Below are 11,342 nucleotides of genomic sequence, written 5' to 3' on the forward strand. Positions count from 1 at the left end.
CTTGAAAATTTCATATATATTCTAAAGGGGGATAATGTCTATTCATCCCAATTTTTATTTAAATGCCTGGCTCAGAAGGATAAAACAACAAAATTAAATCATATGATAAAATATAACTGTTTCCAATATTTTCCAATTTCATAAAGAGATAGAGAATGTATGTTGTCTGATATCAGAAAACCAGAAAAATGTTTCCACAGGTGATATAAAAAAATGTGAACTAAACAAGCCCCTGACTCTAATATTTTACATTAATTTAATTTGTTTAATTTATTAGAAGTGGACTCATGCCAAAGACTCTTCAGAGTGATGCCAGGTCACAACAGCAGACTAATACAATCGCATTGATTGCTTGTCTTCTAAGGCTTTGGGATTCTTTGAACAAGTGGCAATTATTTTTCTTCTCCCCCTGCAGACTGCCACTGTGGAACAGCCAAGTCTCTGAAGTGAGTAGCCATGTTTTCCTGGCCCTCCTATAGATGGCCACTGTGGAATAGTTCAGCTTCTGACATAGGCAGTAGCCTAGTGAATATCTTCATGACCAAAGGCATGTTTGATTGGTTCTCTTTCTATGATGAACTCTAATGTAATTCCCAATTTAAATCTGTATATGATATAATTATTTAATAATGCAATATTATTTGAAGCAAGTAATAATGTAATGATAATGTGATATTAGTAATGTAATAATAATGTATTATTATTACATTTTAATTATATGTATACACACACATATATATATATACATATATATATATATATATATATATATATATACACCTTGGGATATCAGTATATGCTTATACTATGAGTTTTATTAATTTTCTCTGCATTAGCTGTATAGCTAAGTATACACACACATATATATGTATATAATATACATTATATCTGTTTGCTAAATGAGGTTAAATGAGTGATGGAAAATTATTTGAAAAACATTTAATAAGCTATAGTTATGATACAGAAATGATATTGTAGACATATTTTAACATGGCTCCTTACAGAATTTTCATATAATAACTTAACAAAGGTGTAATTGCCATTAACTAAATAAATAATATGAAATTATTGTTAGAATAAAATACAATACAACATAATATAGTATAATACAATACAAAAATACAATACAACAAAATAAAATATATTGTGAAGATAGGCAATGTTTGGAACATAATTTGTTGTGAGTTTAGGGGAAAATTGAGGTATTTTTCTTTTCCCTCATGAAATACCTAAGGTGGGATTCAAGCAGTTTGCGCAGTGAAGGATGTCACCTCAGAATGGAGTACTTACACAAAGGGAGGTAAATTGGTGGGTATTCTTAGGTGAAGAACTGTAAAAATATTTTTATTTTTGTGAACTAGAAAAGGTCACTGATCATTAGCCTCTGAAGAGATTTTCAAACAACAAATATTTAATTGAACAAGAGGGTAAATGATCCAGTATGGGAATTAAATTTCCTAGAAAGAAAAAAAAGAAAAAGAAAAATTGACTAAATAAAGAGGAAATTTAAGAGAAGCAGTAGAAAAGTATCCACATTGTTTTCCCTTTGGCAAAATCTATATAACAACTTGTGAGTTTGGCTGCTAAACAAATTAAGTCTGGAATATCCTTGGAAAGTGATTTTTTCATTTTATATGTCTTAATTTCATTTTATTTCTTACATTCTGGTATACAAGTGGATTTTGTTGTCAGGATAAATGTATAGCTAGCTTATATTCTAAAGGTTTTATTTTAAAGAGAAACATTGCTTTTACTTATAGGTAAAAATCAATACTTTCCTTCTAAATAATGATCTTCTCTCTGGATTTTAAAAATACAAACTGTACAGACCCATTATATTCTGTCACTTAATAGTGAAACAAAAAAGAATGCGAGCCAGTCTTTATTTTTCAGCTTTGTTAGTCAATAGGTCATAACCTATCTTTTATTTTGTATGTGCATTACCTTGTATTTTTATGCAAACACAGTTTACTTTGCAAGTTTTTGGTGAGTATCCACTTTATATTCACAAGTAAGTCTTCAGCTCAGTGTGATTCTTTTGATATTTTATTAATTTTCATTTCTGATCTTTTATATATTTTTATTTAAATTGCAACCATGATAACTGAACGTAATATCAACATTTACTTGGCTTCATATTGAAATTTCTGTTGTATGTCTGTCTGTCCCCCTCTTAATTGTTAATTTCCTGATTGAGTCATTCTACACATACAACAGCTCATCCATTTCAATGTGTATTCAGCAATGATACACTTACACAGCTGCGTGTTCACTACGCTAAGTCAAATGCAGATCATTTCCATTACACTTACATGGTTTTCTGTTCCTCTTTGCTCTTAAGCCCTCTCTCCCAAGGTGGCTTCAGAAAACCACAAGCTTACTTTGTTTTTCTATACATTAGTCTGTTCCAAAAGTATCCATGTAATTGAATCACGTGGTCCTATGACAGGACATCTGGATTGACTTCCCCATTACTATTTCAGCTCTATGCTGCTCCTAATCCTGCTCAACTCCCCTCAACATTTTTTTTTTAATCAAACACTAAACTTTCATTTCCTTCAAATTCTTTCTTTGGTCCTCACTCCCATCTCTAGCCTTTACACTGATGTTTTAATATCATTTATAAAACTCTTTATAAAATCCCATCTTTAGAAATTAGTATTATGCCACTTGTTAGGAGAAAAAAATATATAGACCTATAAAAACTAAAATCTATGAAATAAAGAGAAAAATGCCAGACTTTTTGAGTGTAAATTATATTACCCACATATTTAAGTTGTAACAAATAAAGACACTGTAAAATGTCTGTTCTTTTCCAGTTGTTACAATGTCAATGAAGTATTTGACTTGTGATTCATTTTCAAAAGATTTAAGTGGTTTAAATCATCAATTAGGAAGCTGCTGTGACAAGTCAGTCCATCTGCAAATAAAAAAGCAATGCATGTTCCAGAAAAGTTGCCATTCACTCAAATCAATGATGGAATTAATGAGCAAAGTGCCAGGGACTAAGTCTCTGGAATTCCTTTTAAAATTTGCTACATTAAGTTTTCTAGGGACTATTTTAATGACTTTTTAAATGACTCTTGGTACTTGCTTCCAAATTTCACAGGTTCCTTAAAATAATCCCATGGAAGTAAATGTAGAGTCACTTGGGTCATATGATAATTTATATTTGATTGGTTTTTATCTTCTCAAAATTGTCCAGATTTCTCTATAAAATAAAAATAAGTCTTCTTCATTGAGCTTAGAGAGTTTTCATTCACATTTAATAATCAAAAACTCTTTTGTGTGTAAAGCTTGAGTTTAAACACAATTGTGCAGATGGTAGTATTCTTAGTAAAAATTATCAAAAAATTACTCATAAAATTAGAGCATTTCTTCAGAAAATCTGTCTTTAGACATTTGTACCAAATCTACATTGTCAATACCTAGAAAAAGCACTGGTTTTATTTTTCTTTTTTAAGTTGATGTTTATAGACTATAAAGCAATTAGTTTAACAAATTCATCTCCCTAAATTAGCAGGTGGCTTAGGTGTGTGCAGAAAAATCAAATACATTATAAAAAGTATTCTCCCACTGTCTTTTGTAATCAGTTTTTACTGTGAGGGCAGAAGCTAAGTACTATATGAAATGATCATTAGTGTTTATATAAAATGGAAATGCTGACAATGACCTTGATTTCCAGAAGACTGTCCAAGGTTCACTGAGCAAAATATTAGTAATTATCTCTGATTTTACTGTTATTGAAAAGATCTAATTAGTTAATGAGTATTGAAGTGCTTAACTGTGTTTTATCTTCAAGGAAGATGGACTACAATGGATAACTTTTATTTTATGTTTCCATTAACAAAAATAAGAGAATAATTTTAATAATTTAAAGACTTTTATTGTATCACTTATGATTGCAATAAATATAAACTACTTATATATTAATAAAGTGAAGTAAAAATGTATTGGGCATATTTAAAACAACAGTGATTAAAAAGTTCAAATGAGAACATTAGGGAATGGGATGGCTGAACTGGAACAGGGAGGGAAGGGGAAAGCAATGAAAGAGATACCATGATAGAGAGAGATAACATGGGGATAGAGAGAAACCCGGTGCTAGGGAAGTTGCCAGGAATCCCCAAGGATGACCCCAGCCTGGGCTACTAGCAAGAATGGAGAGGGTGCCTGAACTGAACTGGCTTGCCCCAGAGATCAGACTGGTGAATACCCTAACTGTCATCACAGAGCTTTCCTACAGTGACTGATGGAAACAGATGCAGAGATCCACAGCCAATTACCAGACAGAGCTCCAGGAATTCAGTCAAAGAGAGAGAAGAGGGATTCTATGAGCCAGTGCATAAGGATCGTGATGGAGAAACATGCAGGGACGACTGAACCAAACTAGAGGGAACTCATGAAAGTTGGATCAATGCCTGTGGAGCCTATATGGGCCTGGACTAGGCCCTCTGCATGGTGAGACAACAGCTTGATCTGCTTAGGGGCCCCCTGGTGGTAGAATCAGAATCCATCTATGGTGCATGAGCAGGCTTTTTGGAGCCCACTACCTATGATGGGACATCTCATGCAGTCTTGAGGCAGGGGGAAGGGCTTGGACTTCCTTCTCCTGGATGTGCCTCCCCATGGGAGGCCTTGCCTTCTTGTGGGTGGGAGAGAAGGTCAGGTTGGGAGGGGCAGGCTGGAGGGATGGGAGGAGGGAAGGGGGGAATCTTTGATTGGTGTGTAAAATGAATGAAAAAATTTCTTAATTAAAGAGGGGGGAAGTTAAAATCTCTTACATTTTGTATTTCCTTCAGATTTCCTCTACACATATGAAGTGGATTTATTTATTGCTTCAAGTTTAGTGTTTTACCATTGTTTATTGTGTCTAGCTACACATTTAAGGCTGCATGCTAGGAGAATTTTTCTTCAACTGTATTATTTTTCTTCTAATCTATGCAAGTGCATATTGGAATTTATTTTTATAAAGTAAGAACTTAATACATGTTATTAAACAAGGCAAAATTTCATCTGTTAATATTTCCATCTAGAACCTCTTTTTCCTTGAGTAATTGTTTACCTTGGGTTTTGAAGAGTAAACAAAGAGAGAGAAAAATTATCTGGGAAGCTGGAGTTTAAGGTGACATCTTCCTACTTTGCATTTGCAGGTGTTTATGATGCTATAATCTTTCTATTTACATCTACATTTCCCCTTGCTTCTCAATGGTATGTAATGAAACCAGGCAATAAAAATAAACACTAATTTTCAGAGCAATAAATTATATTTTCACTTGATTATCAGTGTAAGATCTCTTAAGGTCTTAATCAATTTTCAATATTAAAATATTAGACATGGCTCTCTAGCACTTTGCTTCTTCCGATTCTCATGTGGTCTACATTTACCATGGTCTCCTATTCCTTGTTCTCCCTCTCTGTTCTTGATCCAGCTGGGATCTCCTGCTCCCCCAAGCTCTCTTTCCCTCGACCCTTGCCCTTCATTACCCCCATTCATGTCCAGGCTGTTCATGTAGATCTCATCCATTTCTCCGTCATTGGGCGATCCCCGTGTCTTTCTTGGGGTCCTGTTTTCCAGGTAGCCTCCCTGGTGATGTGAGTAGCAGTCCAGTCATCCTTGTTCCACATTTAGTATCCTCCTATGAGTGAGTACAATAACCCCACAATAGACTGCTGGCAATGGTCGAGAGACAGCCCGAACTGATCTACTCTTGTGATGGGATGGCCAAACACCCTAATTGTCCTGCTAGAAACCCCATCCAATGACTAAGGGATCTGGATGCAGAGATCCATGGCTAGGCCCCAGGAGTGGGGAGTCAATTAGCTAGAAAGAGGAGGGTTTATACAAGTGAGAATTGTTGAGACCAAGGTTGAATAAAGCACAGGGACAAATAGCCAAACGAATATAAACATATGAACTATGAACCAATGGCTGAGGGCCCCCCAACTGGATCAGGCCTTCTGAATTGGTGAGACAGTTAATTGGCTTGATCTGTTTGGGAGGCATCTAGGCAGTGGGACTGAGTCCTGTGCTAATTGCATGAGTTGTCTGTTTGAAACCTGGGGCTTATGCAGGGTCGCTTGGCTCGGCCTGGGAGAAGGGGACTGGATCTGCCTGGACTGAGTCTACCAGGCTGATCTCAGTCCTCGGGGGAGGATTTGCCCTGGAGAAGGTGGGAATGGGGATGTGTTGGGGGGAAAGGGAGGATGGCAGGAAGGGGGAGAACAAGGGAATCTGTGGCTGATAAGTAGAACTGAATTGTATTGTAAAATAAAAGAAAAGAAAAAATAGACATGCTATGAAATAATATTCTGGCAATATGTATTGTCTATATAGTTTTTCTATTTAAAAGTGAAATCAGTTAACCTTTTATTTTGATGTTTATAATTTCTTGTTATTACAAGCATCAATAGGAAGACATTTTGTATGAGGAATGTTACCCCGTTCTTTCATGAAAATACTATACTGTTTGTATATTTGTATGCTTCTGTATTTAATGCAAAATTCATCTAGAATAATTCAAATGTGAATTTTGATGATGCACAAAATGATTCTTGTTAACCATGGCATGAAACTGGAATTTACCTGTGTTTTGAGAACAATATTTTGTCTTACAGCATGGCCCTGTAGCACATTGAATTGTGTCTATGCAATAATAATATCTGCTCCACTACAATCAAAGACTTGTGGTTTTGTAAAGCAGGATTTTTAACTGAACTTCAATGCTTTGGAAAGAGTGTTTCCAGCTGATTTTTGTTTTTTTGGTAACCCATTTGTAGACTGAGGATATAAGTTGAATGCTGTATAAAATAGTCATTAGTGCCTCTAGAATAAGCACATGCAAACAATGACCTTGATTCCCAGGAAACATGTGCAGGGTTCACTGTGCAAAGATACTGGGTAATTAGCTCTGATTTTACTGTTGTTGAAAACATTAATTATTTAACGAGTTTGAAGTGCTGAAGTGTTTTCTTCTGACTTAAAAATTTATACACTTAAGTAATCAACAGTCAGCCTGACTCAAATGAAAGAAAACAAAAATAATTTGTTGCACCATGTTGACAGATTAAGATTTGATTTTTTTGAAATTAAGGATCAACACAAGTCCCAAATTCTGTCTTATAAGGACTAAAATGCAGGGACCTGTAGGAAAGGAAGAACAGGGGAACTGTGTTGAATAAGTTCTGTAATAGGACGAACAGCATGTTTCTCCCCTTTTTTCTTTCACATGAAATGTGAGACATGTGCAAAGTCAATTTTTTACACTTTAGGAGATAAATGTGAAAGTACACAGTACACTTGATATATACCTTAAAATGCAATACTTTCCTTTCATCTTTATGTAGTGGTGTCTCATACCCATAGAAGAGGATGTAACAACCAGGACGTGTAAAACAAGATGGTGCTGCCACACTAAAATAAAAATAACAAAATCTTATAAGGAAATTTTGTATTAGAGAATTATCTTAGAATATATCATAGAATATATCTATCTATAAGGAAGTTCCCAACAGAACCTTCAGCACAGGCCTCTATCATTTCAGATATTTGCATACGTGTCTTCTAAGAGAGCATCTTGTTTCTAGAGGTTCTACCAAAACACAGGCTTTTTGAAGAAGGAGTGGTTAGAAAAGGATAATGGATGGTTTAACAGACATAGCTGGACTTTAGTCAGATAAATTCCCAATGCATTCTCAATCCTATGCAAAGAAAATGAGAGAAGAATCCAAATGGTCCTGGGGAGTTCCTACAGAATTACCAGGGTGAAGGAGGAAGGATGTCACTTAACTCTGCCCCATTTCTTCTCGGACCTCTCTCCAACTTCCCCAGCAGAGTTAATGGAGAAATAAATGATGATGAATAATTTAATGAAGGTGATAATTGAGATGTCAAAGGTCCTTGTGGTGCTTTGAATGATAATGCCCCCATAGACACATATATTTGAATGCTTAGGCCCCAGGCAGTGGAACTCAGAATTTGAAGAATTAGGAGCTATGGCTTTATTTGAGGAAGTTTGTCACTGGGGGTGGGCTTTGAGGTTTCATGAGCTCCCATGCCAGGCTCAATATCTCTCTCTTGGCCTGTGGATCAGAATATAGCTGTCAGTATCTGCTTTCCCATCCATGAATGCTTTCAAACTCTCATCATGCTCCCCACTATGATGATAATGAATTAAACCTTTGGAACTGTAAGTAAGTCCCAAGTTAATTGCTTTCTTGTATAAGAATTGCCTTGGTCAAGTCAGAAGAGCAGGTAAGTGACACACCTGCCAGCAGAATTCCCCCACTCTGTAGATTCCATTCCCAAAGAATCATTCCATTACACATACCCTCCCACCTCATCATCAACACTAGTACTGGGACCTGTTCCCAACCCCAGGGGACTTCAGCTGTTCTAGTGTAGGCCATTTCAGTCAGAAGAACAGATTCTGTTTCCAAAGATCCGTTCCACAGCCCACACCCTCCTATATCACTTGCCTCATGCTGGGCCCTGCCTAACACCGTTAGACTTCAGCTGCTTGGGTGCAGGCCACACCAGCCAGAACAGGTAAATTACCTGCCTGCCAGTAGAAACTGTCCCACTCCCAAGATTCAGTTTCCAAAACCCCATTCTACTTCTCATACCCTCCTACCTCATCACTCACCTTGTGGCCAGTCTCTACTCCCCAACTCCTGAAGATTTTAGCTATTCAGGTTCAGTTCATACAAGTCAGAAGAACAGAGAACACTAGCTGCATCAAAGGCCAAGCTAAATAGTAGAAGACTAGCCCTGACTTGGAGAGAGACTCCCTAGTAGATCAGAGGTCACACTGGCTGCTAGATATCCAGGACACAAAGGCCAGCAGACCAAAGAGGAAACAGAAACCAAGAAAGAAAACACCCTTCAATAAAAGGCAAACTCAGAAATCAGAAGTTAGACCTATAATCATCATAAACCCAGATGCCAAAAGGCCTATTTAAGAATACAATCAACAATAGCTAGAGCAATATGGCACCACCAGAGCCCAGCTATCCTACAACAGCAAGACCTGAATATTCCAACACAGCTGAAGCACAAGCAAACTACCCTAAAATCAACTGTATGAAGATGATAGAGTTCTTTACAAAGCAAATGAAAAAAAAAATCAATTAAAGAAATTGAGGAAAAGACAAACAAAAATTTGGAGGAAATCAATAAATTACTTAAAGAATGACAAGAAAGCCAAGGGGGAAAACAAAACAAAACAAACAAACAAAAACCCCAACAGATCAAGTAAACTATTCAAAACCTGAAAATTGAAATGGAAGCAATAAAGAAAACACAAACTGAGGGAGTTAAAGAAATCAAAATTTTGGGTGAGCAAACAGGAACTGTTGATGATGTAAACATCATCAACAAAATACAAGAGATGGAAGAGGAAATCTCAGTTGTTGAAGATATGATAGAAGAAATAGATTCACTGGTCAAAGAAAAATTTAAATATAAAAAGTTATAGCATAGAACTACCAGAAAATCTAGGACACCATGAAAAGACAAAACATAATAATAATATGAATAGAAAAGTAAAAGAATCCCAGCTCAAAAACAAGGTAAATATATTTAACAATTCATAGAAAAAAATTTAACCTAAAGAAGGACATGCCTATAAAGGTACAAGAAGCTTAAAAGAAATTCCCCATGCCACACAATAATCAAAACATCAAACATACAGGACAAAGGAAGAATATTAAAAGCTGCAAGGGAAAAATGCCAAGTAACCTATGAAGGCAGACCTAGTAGAATTGCACCTGACTTCTCAATGCAGATTCTAATAGTCAGAAGGACCTGTACAGATGTCTTGCAGACTCCAACAGACCATGGATACCGACTAGACTACTATACCCAGCAAAACTTTCAATCACCATAGATAGAGAAAATAAAATATTTCATGACAAAGTCAAATTTAAACATTATCTATCCACAAATCCACCCCTATAAAAGATACTAGAAGGAAAACTCCAAGTCTTACAAGTAAGTGGATTATACCCACCAAAACACAAGCAATAGATAATCTAACAGCAGCGAAATCTAACAAAGGGAAACACACACACACACACACACACACACACACACACACACACACACACACCACACTACCCCCCCACCAATGACAAAATAACAGTAATTAACAATCATTGGTCATGGATATCTCTCAATATCTTTGGACTCTCAATATCTCTCAATATCTTATGCACCTAAGAAGGAAGCAGGTACAGCTATTTTAATATCTAACAGATTAGACTTTGTGGTAGTTTGAGTTTAATTGGCCCCAATAATATAGAGTGGCACTACTAAGAGGTGTGGCTTTGTTGAAGTGGGTATGTTTTTGTTGGAGGACGTGTGTCACTGTGGGGATAGGCTTTGAGGTTTCCTATGCTCGGATGCTGCCCACTATCTCAGTTGACTTTCTGTTGCTTACAAGATAATAGGACTTTCAGTTACTCCAGCCCTGTGTCGGCCTGCATGCTTACATGCTCCCTGTCATGGTGATGATAATGGACTAAACCTCCAAAAATGTAAGCAAGTCATCCCAATTAAATGTTTTCTTTGTAAGAGTGGCTGTGGTCATGGTGTCCCTTTATAGCACTGAAACCAATAACTAAGACAGACTTCAAATAAAAATTAATAGAAAGAGATAGAGAGAGACATGTCCTACTCATCAAAGGAAAAATCCATCAGGATAAAGTTCTAATTCCTAATATCTGCCCCAAATACAAGAGCACCCACATTTGTAAAAGAAACAATACTAAAGTTTAAATCATACATCAAACTTCACACATTAATTCTGGATATTTCAATACTCCACTCTCATCATTGGACAGGTCATCACAACAAAAACTAAACCAAGAAATAATGAAGCTAACAGACATTATGAATCAAATGGACCTAACAGATATCTACAGATTATTTCACCCAAACACAAAAGACTAAAGAGTATACTTTCTTGGAACCCTAGGGAACATTCTCTAAAATTGACAATAAACTGTCACAAAACAAGTCTCAACAGAGAAACAAAAACTGAAATACCTCACTGTATTCTATTAGACCACCATAGATTAAATCTGGATAACAACAGCAGAAACAAGAGAAAGTCTACAAACTTGTGGAAACTGAACAACTCCCTACTAATGAACTACTGGGTCAAGGCAGAAATAAATAAAGAAAGACTTCCTAGAATTCAATGAAAATGAATGCATAACATACCTAGACTTATGGGGCACAATGAAAGTGGTGCTAAGAAAAAAGATCCTATCACTAAACATCTTCATGTAGAATGTAGAGAGATCTCATGTAGAGAGATACTAGTGATTTAACAGCACAC

Source organism: Peromyscus leucopus, chromosome 10 (assembly GCF_004664715.2).
Source record: "Peromyscus leucopus breed LL Stock chromosome 10, UCI_PerLeu_2.1, whole genome shotgun sequence".
NCBI classification, from domain to species: domain Eukaryota; kingdom Metazoa; phylum Chordata; class Mammalia; order Rodentia; family Cricetidae; genus Peromyscus; species Peromyscus leucopus.